General features: G+C 37.4%; 1 long non-coding RNA gene across 1 annotated transcript in view; it reads right to left on the bottom strand.

Moving 5' to 3' along the window:
• LOC132691342 (uncharacterized) overlaps positions 1–10,471 on the bottom strand; it is a 32,537-nt gene extending 22,066 nt beyond the window's left edge. The window contains exon 1 of the long non-coding RNA XR_009615694.2: positions 10,272–10,471. This is a non-coding gene — a long non-coding RNA (uncharacterized LOC132691342). The remainder of the gene's footprint in view (positions 1–10,271) is intronic.
• Between the last annotated feature and the right edge of the window lie 1,570 nt (positions 10,472–12,041).

Below are 12,041 nucleotides of genomic sequence, written 5' to 3'. Positions count from 1 at the left end.
GCTATTTTAGTGTTCAAGGAACTCGTTTTAATTCTCTGCCTCCTTTCTGTAGTATATAACATTGTACATCAAATGTCTAAAGTAAAACAGACTTTATGGATCTGATAGGGGAGATACCATTCCTCTTAATGCAGACTATTATAAAAGTAAACATAAGAGAGGTAAGAGATGTGATCTTAACAATTCCCACGATGCATAGTTCACATAATTCAAGATGTATCCTAAAAACTATGGCTGACATTTTCTCTTTCCAACTAATATAGTAGTAACACAATATGCAATTCCTATGTCTTCCTGCTTGGATTTCTTTTCATTTATTTTTATTTGAGTGGTTATGTTCATGATTTTATATTATTTCCCTATGTAAATAATTTATTGACAGCTCTTTCTCTCCCTTTAAAGTCACATAATACAAATTTATATATAATGCTGTCATATTCTAGCTATATTTCTTGATAGGGAATAAATGGTATTATGGAGGAGCCTACTACATACATTGCATAAGATTTAACATCTCTGAACTTGCCCTTCAAATGTCAGTGGCATTCTCCATGCCAATCATTGTGGCAAATTAAACCCTTCTCACATACACTCTTTTGTTTTTTTAATTTTATTTTTTATTTTTAAAAATTTACATCCAAATTAGTTAGCATGTAGTGAAACAATGATTTCAGTAGTAGATTCCTTAATGCCCCTTACCCATTGAGCCAATCCCCCCTCCCATAAACCCTCCAGTAACCCTCAGTTTGTTCTCCATATTTATGAGTCTCTTCTGTTTTGTCCCCCTCCCTGTTTTTTATTATTTTTGCTTCCCTTCCTTATGTTCATCTGTTTTGTCTCTTAAAGTCCTCATATGAGTGAAGTCATATGATTTTTGTCCTTCTTTGACTGACTAATTTCACTTAGCATGATACCCTCCAGTTCCATCCACGTAGTTGCAAATGGCAAGATTTCATTCTTTTTGATTGCTGAGTACTACTCCATTGTATATATATACACCACATCTTCTTTATCCTTTCATCCATCGATGGACATTTGGGCTCTTTCCATACTTTGGCTATTGTGGATAGTGCTGCTATAAACATGGGGGTGCATGTGTCTCTTCGAAACAGCACACCTGTATCCCTTGGATAAATGCCTAGTAGTGCAATTGCTGGGTCGTAGGGTAGTTCTATTTTTACTTTTTTGAGGAACCTCCATACTGTTTTCCAGAGTGGCTGCACCAGCTTCCATTCTCACTAGCAATGCAAAAGAGATCCTCTTTCTCTGCATCCTCACCAACATCTGTTGTTGCCTGAGTTGTTAATGTTAGCCATTCTGACAGGTGTAAGGTGATATCTTATTGTGGTTTTGATTTGTATTTCCCTGATGATGAGTGCTGTTGCATCTTTTTTCATATCGGTTGGCCATCTGGATGTCTTCCTTGGAGAAGTGTCTATTCATGTGTTTTGCCCATTTCTTCACTGGATTATTTGTTTTTTTGGGTATTGAGTTTGATAAGTTCTTTATAGATTTTGGATACTAACCCTTTATCTGACACGTTATTTGCAAATATCTTCTCCCATTCCGTCGGTTGCCTTTTAGTCTTGCTGATTGTTTCCTTCGCTGTGAAGAAGCTTTTTATTTTGATGAGGTCCCATTAGTTCATTTTTGCCTTTGTTTCCCTTGCTTCTGGAGATGTGTTGAGTAAGAAGTTGCTGCGGCCAAGATCAAAGAGGTTTTTGCCTGCTTTCTCCTCGAGGATTTTGATGACTTCCTGTCTTACATTGAGGTCTTTCATCCATTTTGAGTTGTTTTTGTGTATGATGTAAGAAAGTGGTCCCGGTTCATTCTTCTGCATGTCCCTGTCCAGTTTTCCCAGCACCACTTGCTAAAGAGACTATCTTTATTCCATTGGATATTCTTTCCTGCTTTGTCAAAGATGAGTTGGCCATACGTTTGTGGGTCTATTTCTGGGTTCTCTATTCTGTTCCATTGATCTGAGTGTCTGTTCTTGTGGCAGTACCATACTGTCTTGATGATTACAACTTTGTAGCATAGCTTGAAGTCTGGGATCGTGATGCCTCCTGCTTTGGTTTTCTTTTTCAAGATTGCTTTGGCTATTCGGTGTCTTTTCTGGTTCCATACAAATTTTAGGATTATTTGTTCTAGCTCTGTGACAAATGCTGGTGTTACTTTGGTAGGGATTGCACTGAATATGTAGATTGCTTTGGGTAGAGTTGACATTTTAACAATATTTGTTCTTCCTATCCAGGAGCATGGAATCTTTTTCCATTTTTTAGGGTGAAATCTGGACACAGATTCCATTGTGTCTTCTTCAATTTCTTTCATAAGCTTTCTATACTTTTCAGTGTATAGATTTTTCACCTCTTTGGTTAGATTTATTCCTAGGTATTTTATGGTTTTTTGTGCAACTGTAAATGGAACTGATTCCCTGATTTCTCTTTCTGTCACTTCATTGTTGGTATATAGGAATGCAACCGATTTCTGTGCATTGATTTTATATCCTGCAACTTTACTGAATTCATGAATCAATTCTATCAGTGTTTTTGTGGAATCTTTTGGGTTTTCCATATAGAGTATCATGTCATCTGCAAAGAGTGAACGTTTGAACTCCTCCTGGCCAATTTGGATGCTTTTATTTCTTTGTGTTGTCTGATTGCAGAGGCTCAGACTTCTAATACTATGTTGCATAACAGTGGCGAGAGTGGACATCCCTGTCTTGTTCCTGACCTTAAGGGGAAAGCTCTAAGTTTTTCCCCATTGAGTATTGTATTAGCGTTGGGACGTTCATATATGGCTTTTATGTTCTCGAGGTATGCTCCTTTTATCCCTACTTTCTTGAGGGTGTTTTTTCAAGAAAGGATGCTGTATTTTGTCAAATGCTTTCTCTGCATCTTTTGAGAGAATCATATGGTTCTTGTCCTTGCTTTTATTGATGTGATGAATCATGTTAATTGTTTTGCGGATATTGAACCAGCCCTGCATCCCAGGAATAAATCCTACTTGGTCGTGGCGAATAATTTTTTTAATGTATTGTTGGATCTGATTGGCTAATATCTTGTTGAGGATTTTTGCATCCATATTCATCAGGGAAATTGGTCTATAGTTCTCCTTTTTAGTGGGGTCTCTGTCTGGTTTTGGAATCAAGGTAATGCTGGCTTCATAGAAAGAGTTTGAAAGTTTTCCTTCCATTTGTATTTTTTGAAACAGTTTCAAGAAAATAGGTGGTAACTCTTCCTTAAATGTTTGGTAGAATTCCCCTTGGAAAGCCATCTGGCCCTGGACTCTTGTTTTTTGGCACATTTTTTATTGCTAATTCAATTTCCTTACTGGTTATGGGTCTGTTCAAATTTTCTATATCTTCCTGTTTCAGTTTTGGTAGTGTATATGTCTTTCTAGGAATTTGTCTATTTCTTCCAGATTACCCATTTTATTGGCATATAATTGCTCATAATATTCTCTTGTTATTGTTTTTATTTCTGTTGTGTTGGTTGTGATCTCTCCTCTTTCATTCTCGATTTTATTTACTTGGGTCCTTTCCTTTTTCTTCTTGATCAAACTGGCTAGTGGTTTATCAATGTTGTTAATTCGTTCAAAGAACCAGCTTCTGGTTTCATTGATCTATTCTACTGTTTTTGTTTTGTTTTTTTTTTTTTCGTTTCGATAGCATTAATTTCTGCTCTAATCTTTATTATTCCCTGTCTTCTGCTGGTTTGGGGTTTTATTTGCTGTTCTTTTTCCAGCTCCTTAAGGCGTAAGGTTAGGTTGTGTATCTGAGATCTTCCTTCTTTAGGAAGGCCTGGATTACTATATACTTTCCTCTTATGACTGCCTTTACTGCGTCCCAGAGGTTTTGGGTTGTGGTGTTATCATTTTCATTGACTTCCATATACTTTTTAATTTCCTCTTTAACTGCTTGGTTAGCCCATTCGTTCTTTAGTAGGATGCTCTTCAGTCTCCAAGTATTTGTTAACTTTCCAAATTTCTTCTTGTGGTTGATTTCAAGTTTCATAGTGTTGTGGTCTGAAAATATGCACGGTATGATCTTGATTTTTTTGTACTTACTTAGGGCTGATTTGTGTCCCAGTATATGGTCTATTCTGGAGAACATTCCATGTGCACTGGAGAGGAATGTATATTCTGCTGCTTTAGGGTGAAATGTTCTGAATATATCTGTTAAATCCATCTGGTCCAGTGTGTCATTCAAAGCCATTGTTTCCTTGTTGATTTTTTGGTTAGATGATCTGTCCATTGCTGTGAGTGGGGTGTTGAAGTCTCGTACTATTAAGGTGCTACTATCGATGAGTTTCTTTATGTTTGTGATTAATTGATTTATATATTTGGGTAATTTCCACATTTGGTATATAAATGTTTACAACTGTTACGTCTTCTTGGTCTGTAGACCCCTTGATTATGATATAATGTCCTTCTGCATCCCTTGACACAGTCTTTATTTTAAAGTCTAGATTGTCTGATATAAGTATGGCTACTCAGACTTTCTTTTGTTGATCATTATCATAATAGATGGTTCTCCATCCCCTTATTTTCAATCCGAAGGTGTCCTTAGGTCTAAAGTGGGTCTCTTGTAAACAGCATATCAATGGATCTTGTTTTCTTATCCATTCTCTTACCCTGTGTCTTTTGATTGGATCATTGAGTCCATTGATGGTTAGAGTGAGTGCTGAAAGATATGATTTTATTGCCATTATGATGCTTGCAGAGTTTGAGTTTCTGGTAATGTTCTCTGGTCCTTTCTAATCTTTCTAAACTCCTTTAATTTTTGTTTGTCTGGGAAACTTTTTATTTCTCCTTCTATTTTGAATGACCGCCTTGCTGGATAAAGAATTCTTGGCTGCATATTTTTCTGATTCAGCGCACTGAATATATCCTGCCACTCCTTTCTGGCCTGCCAAGTTTCTGTGGATAGGTCTGCTGCAAACCTGATCTGTCTTCCCTTGTATGTTAGGGACTTTTTTTCACTTGCTGCTTTCATGATTGTCTCCTTGCCTGAGTATTTGTGAATTTGACTATGACATGCCTTGTTGATGGTCAGTTTTTGTTGAATCCAATGGGGGTCCTCTGTGCATCCTGGATTTTGATGTCTGTGTCTTTCCCAGGTTAGGAAAGCTTTCCACTATGATTTGCTTACATCACCCTTCTATATCTGTTTCTCTCTCTTCCTCTTCTGGGACCCCTATGATTGTGATCTTATTCCTTTTTAATGAGTCATTGGTTTCTCTAATTCTTAAATCATGCTCTTTTGCCTTATTCTCCCTATTTTTTTCTGCTTCGTTATTCTCTATAAGTTTGTCCTCTATGTCGCTGATGCTCTGTTCCGCTTCGTCCATCCTTGCTGCTGCTGCATCCTTCTGTGATTGCAGCTCAGTTATAGCATTTTTAATTTCATTCTGGATATTTTTTACTTCTTTTATCTCTGCAGAAAGGGATTCTAATCTATTTTCGACTCCAGCTAGTATTCTTATTATCGTGATTCTAAATCCTGGTTCAGACACCTTGCTTGTATCTGTGTTGGTTAAATCCCTGGCTGTCGTTTCTTCGTGCTCTTTCTTTTGGGGTGAATTTCTTCGTTTTGTCATTTTGAAGGGAGAAGAGGAATTAATGAGGTAGAAAAATTGAAATAAAAAAAATTAAAATTAAAAAAAATATTAAAATTAAAAATTAAACACACACACACACAAATCGAATAGATGATGCTAGATCCTAGGTGTATTGGTCTGGGTACTGAAAGTGGTTTGACAGATTAAAGGAAAAAAAAAAGAAGGGGGAAATCATTTGAGATTTTGAAAAAATGAATACACTGAAGTAGACTAAAATGAGATGATGGGGGTAAAATAGAATTTGAAAAAATATACGCAAAACTAAAGAATATAGTAGGAAAAAATTAAAGAAAAATATTTTTAATAAAAATTAAAAATAAATATAATTTTTTTTGTTTTCTGTATTTAATAAAAAAGAAAATAAACGAAAAAGAAAAAAAAGATTAAAAAAGAAAAAAGATAAAAAATCATTTGAAAATTTGAAAAAGTGAATATAGTGGAGTAGACTAAAATAAAATGATGGAAGTAAAATAGAATTTGAAAAAAATTACATAACAGCAAAAAATATAGTAATAAAAATTAAATAAAAATATTTTAATAGAAATTGAAAGTAAAAATTAAGTTCTTCTCTTTCTGTATTCAAAAAAAAGAAACAAAAAAGAAAAAAGAAAAAAAAGGAAAAAAAGGAAATTGTTTGAAAATTTGAAAAGGTGAGTACATTGAAGTAGACTAAAATAAAATGATGTAAGTAAAGTAGAATTTGAAAAAATTTACACAAAGCTAAAAAATATAGTAATAAAAATTAAAGAAAGATATTTTTAATAAAAATGAATTTTTTTCTTTCTGTATTCAAGAAAAAGAAAAGAATTGTAAAAGAGAAAAAGGAAAAAGAATAAAACAAAAGAAAGAAAATTGAATAGATGAACCTGCTAGCAAATTGAAGTAGGACTGAAATTGCTTCATTTTCCCCTAGAAGTCAGTCTATGTAGCTCTTTATAGTCCATAAATTAAGCCGGTGGTGAGACTTGTGTTCTTGAAGAGCGAAGTTGGCCCAGTTGGGCGGCACTCAATGTAACAGTTCTGCTCTCCACTAGATGGTGTTGCTAGCCTATGGGGGTGGATTGTTGTGGGGCTAGTAGGTCGTATGTGCATGCGCAGGAGCCGTGAAAATGGCGCCACCCAGCCACCCAGTCTGTTCTTCCAGATCAGCAATCATGCACCTGTCCTCTGTCTTCAGCTCTCATTCACTCCCTGCTTCTTCACTCTCTGTGACCAGGCCCCAGGCAGTACCTCTCTCCCAAGTTTTGTCTCAGATGCGGCTGTTTTCCCCGGCCCCTTACTTCCAAAGGACTGCAGCTTTGACCCGTTCCACCCCTCTGCAGGAGAGTCTCACTAAGCAATGGCCAAATGAGCAATGGCCTAATATTGGCTGCACCCAGGTACACCTGCTGGACCCTGTTGTTTCTGGTGCCCCAAGACTGCAGCCAGGTGCCAGCCCATCGCAGAAAATGTTTACAAGATAATGTTGCAGCAGCGTCTCAGGGATTATGGAAAATCACAACACACATCTGGCACCAGGCTTCACCCTTAATGACCTTGCTCCATCACCAGGGAATGTGGCCGCCTTCTGGGGTCTCCTGGGACCAGGTGGCTTCAATAGTCTCTGCTAAATGTTCTTCCCACAGTGGACCCACTTTTCCCTGTGTGACCCGAGAACCTCCTGGACCCCACTCTGTTCCTGGGGATTTGCCCTTCCCACCAGAGCACTGCCAGGTATCAAGCTGTGGAGTTGCAGCCTTTGTGCTCCCCTTGTTTACATTCTTAATGGAATTTAAACCCTCTTTTCTCCTTTCTCCCTTTTTAGTTTAGTCCCTGTGGCTATTTCCAATTTTCCACTTTCTTTCCAGCTGTTTTTTTTTTTGGGGGGGGGTGATTTTCCCATATTCTACCCGCCTCCCCAGTCTCCATCCTCTCTCTGCCCACAAAAGCAGTTCCCTACACCTTTCGTGGCTTCTTGCTCCCCAAGTTCAGCTCTCTGCACTGTGTAGCTGCTGATTTCTGTGGTTCAAGTTGTGCAGATTGTTGTGTTAATCCTCCAATCAGTTTTCTAGGTGTGTAGGATGGTTTAGTGTTGGTCTGGCTTTATTTCATGGACATGAGACACACAAAAACCTTCCATGCTGTTCTGCCATCTTGCCTCCTCCCTATTCTCATATACGTTCTTAAACATTCCCTGGGTAAGATATACTACTCACATTTGAGAACCACTGCACCAAATTTTGAGGAACATACCATGATATTCTTAAATACAGAAGAGAGGAACCCAAAGCCGGGGATTATATTAAGATGAGACTGGAAAAAGCTCATATTTTTTTCTCTTCAGGAGAAATGAATCTCATTGTACATGTCCCTATTTAATGAATATAGCAAAAGAGAGAAGGGAGAGATGTGAAAGTCTGTTCCCTTTTATTAATGGTTTGATTCTATGAGCTTCCTTTGACTCCGCTTCTTGAAAGCATTATGAGCATAGGATTTTATGACCTGAGTTTTCTAGCAAATTAGGCAGATATATTTTAATTACTCTTAAATGGGAGAAATTGTACACATTAAACATTTCCTCTATGAACAAGGAGAGGCAGAGGAAGTTGAAGTAAAAGCTAATGTGTAAAGTAGTGGGAAATCTACTGAACCCAGTTTCTATCAACACACTAATATAGAAAGAGTAGGAAAGTCTGAGAATTTAAATAAAAGACCATAAGTAGTGGCAAGTCCTCCAAATTGGGAAAGGATAGAAAGCATCCAAACTGGCATAAATAAAAAAGAGCAGTAGTTGATGTCACTGAATCATCAGAGGTCGGTAGGGTTAGGACAGGGTTACCGGGATAAAAGTGATTGGAATATTGGCAGCACAATTAAGAGACATGTGCTGTTGAAAAGGTATGAGTGAAAAAGGGCTAGCAAAGTGATTGGGAGCTGATTTATGGGAAAGTAAACCTATTAGGTTGTTGCTGCAAGGAAACAAAATTAAGAGGCATGGAGGCTTTTGGCAAATGCTCAAGCTAGAACTGGGTTAGAATCTTACCGACAGAGTCTTTAGCTCATACCTGTTCTCTTCAGTTTGGTTTACTGTTCTACCCAGTGTGCTGAGTACCAGCAGTAGCATCTCTTATCCCTGGGGGCTTATTTGAAGTGCAGGCCCTCGTCTACATTTTAATAAGATCCTCAGGTGGTTTATATACACATTAAAGTTTAAGAAAAAAACTAAAATATTATATATTAATTTGGACAACGCTGTATCTCCTTCAAACATGTCCTTCCTCATTTATTCACAGCCTACTTATTCAAATGAAACCTAGGAATCCCTCCTATTCCTTTCTCCTCACCTTTTACAAGTATGCAGTCACTAAATTTGATATAATCAAAACTAGTTTTGTATGACCTTTTTCTATATGCCCAGTCTTGGCTTTGTTATCATTATTTTCATTTGGACCCTCATTGTCTCTCTACTGAACTCTTGCAAGAGTATCCCAACTGGTCTCCCCTCCCGTGTCTGCTCAGAGTGATTCTTGTCAAGCGCAAATTATATCATGCTCTCATCTGCATAAAAATATATATGATTGTTCCTTAAATGAAAGCAGAGTGAAAACTCCCTCATGCAGTAGATATACACCTTCATAACCCTGCCTCTCATTACCTTCTTTCTTTTGCCTCTGCTGTATCCACACCTAACTGCTTTAGTCCCTCAACATTTTTCACTTTCACAACTAAGGGTCTTTGCACAGGCCACTCTTTTGCCTACTTGCTCCTCTGTCTTTACTTGGAGTGCCCTAAAGCAGACTGTGAGTATGCAGATGGACCTTTGGATGTAGGTGGTTTATTTTGGAAGTGGTCCTGGTAACTCATGTAAGGGAGATGACAGTGGGAGATGGGGAAGGAAAAAGAAATAAGAAAAATAAAAACAATGGATGGTGTATCGATGAGTTTGTTAGCTCTGGTTGTCTTTTCAGAAGATAGACATTTAGACATGTATCCACTGACTCACAATTCCTGTTGTTGGAAAGCATTAGTTGCCTTACCTATGGTTTACTTCTAGGCATGGCCGACAGCCTTGCACAATTATAAGAAAGTAAAGCAAAAAGTTGAGACCATATAGCAGATGCTTTATGTGGAGATTGGGCAACACTGCATGGACTATGCATCTCAGCTGTCTTGAGACTAGATGGCCCAAAATAGTACTGTGAAGTGGATCGCAAAGAGCTGTTTTATCCTCCCAAAACATTGAGCAATTCTGTTATTCTCTTCTCCGAGGAAGTATACTTACTTAAAAATATAGCGCTAAAGTCATGGTATTGCAGTATGATCACCGAATATATCCCCCTACCCAATACAAATGCAGTAGAGACTAAGACTGTGTACAAAGAATTACATGGTTTTGTTTTTCAGTTTATAACCAGATTATAGCTTAAAATAAAGAGACACAATATGATTTGGATTTCACAAAAGGAAATTTCTATGGGTTGAATTGTGTACCTCTAAAAGTATGTTGAAGTCTTCCTCAAAATTGCCTTATGTGGAATAGAGTTGTTTTAGATACAATTTGCTATGATGGAATAGGGTGGGCCATTATGGTTGTTGTCCTTATAAGAAGAGGGGCACACAGAGACACAAAGGAAAGAGGGCCATGTAAAGACAAGTAGAGACTGAACTTACATTACCACAACCAAGGAAAGTGTTGCGCTCCCAGGAGCTAAAAGAGGCAAGGATGCATCATCCTTTAGAGGCTTCCAAAGGATCACTGCTCTGACAGCATCTTAGTTTTAGCCTTCTTATCTCCACAATTATGAGAGAAAAATTTCCATGGTTTTTAGCTACCCAGTTTGTAGTACTTTTTAATCAGCCCTGGGACATTAATGCAGAAATTATATGCTATAAAGTGTGTAAAAATATATAGTGCTTATTACATCATAAAGATCTCATAGAATTGGAAAAGTCAAGGTTGAATTCCAGAACATCTGGTTCCATATTCAACCTTCTCATTTTACATGTGAGGAGTCTGCAGCTCAAAGTAAGCTCAAAGTAAGGAACACATAGCTAGTCAATAACAGAACCTCGACTAGCCTGAGACTTGATTCTTAGTCCATTAGACTTTCTACTTGGCTATAGGATTCCTTTATACCTGAGTACTGCCCACTATTCTTGATCTAACTTTAGTTACATATCCCTACCCTCTTCTGGAAGGCTGGCAGAGGTTGACCTAAACACCCATAGTTTGTAATTGTCACAGAATAAGAATACCCTTTTCCCTACCAAAATGCTAAGGCACAGAGTCTAAGCATATTTAATGCAGTGGTTACCATGGCAGCCATGTAATTTAATTACCACTCTTTTGTGAATATTTTAAAATGAAATTGTTAAAAGATCAAACAGCACATTCAACATTGTATGGCTGTAGAAATGATAAGTAGCTTTTTAACTGAAAATGCTCTGTTCCTGTGGGGAGTTGATTATTTTTTATGAGTTAAAATTTAATTATGGCATTGGATATAGAAGTGTGTTACTTTAATATATTACTGTACTTCAAAAGTTAAATATGTCAGAAACATTTTACCTTTTAATTTACGGCTCTGACCAGTCACCTTACAAAGCTGAGCTACAATTTCACCACCGTATTTTATATATTTCTAATTATAGGAAGCCCCATGTACATACAGTATTCAAGGAAGTCTTGCAGAGAAAATAAAGACATCCAAGGAGTTTTGCAATTTGGTATTGGAGTTATATGAAAGGATAACAGCATGTGAATCAAACCATTTATACATAAACACTGATGTACCTATAAAGTGCCAAATTCCATGCCAGGAAGTTACAATCCAAACAGAATAAGTAACATTTAAAGCTTCACTATTCAAAGTATGGTTCAGGCATGAGTAGTATCAGACATTAAGGTCACCTGGCAACTTGTTAGAAATTTAGAGTCACAGACGCCACCCACTGAAGTAGAATCTGTATTATAACACGTTTCTCTTATAATTCTAAATTACACGTTAAACTTTGAAATGTCCTGATCTAAAGAATTCACAGTCCAATAATGAACAAAAGCTTATACATGAGCCTTGGTGGCTCACTTGGTTAAGTGTCCAACTCTTGATCCCAAAGTCGTGAGACGGAGACCCATGTTGGGCTCTGTGCTGGGTGGGGAGCCTGCTTAAGATTCTCTGTCTTCCTCTCCCTCTTCCTTTGCCCTTTCCCCCCACTCACATGTGCTTTCTGTCTCAAAAAAAAAAAAAAGCGTATACATAACTGCAAATGACCATTGCATATGCAGTGCTTAGATATGCCCTGAGCAATGTCATCAGAATTAAGGATGTGAAGGTGCTCAGAGGGCCTAGAGAATAGAACTATATATATGGGCAGTAATCGAGTAAGTAATTTTTGTTTGGGGTCTTGACAATTGAACAGTAATTTTCCAGGAAGACAGTA

This window comes from Panthera onca, chromosome E2, assembly GCF_046562875.1.
Source record: "Panthera onca isolate mPanOnc1 chromosome E2, mPanOnc1 haplotype 2, whole genome shotgun sequence".
NCBI lineage: Eukaryota > Metazoa > Chordata > Mammalia > Carnivora > Felidae > Panthera > Panthera onca.
This window is presented reverse-complemented; position numbering and strand designations above follow the sequence as displayed.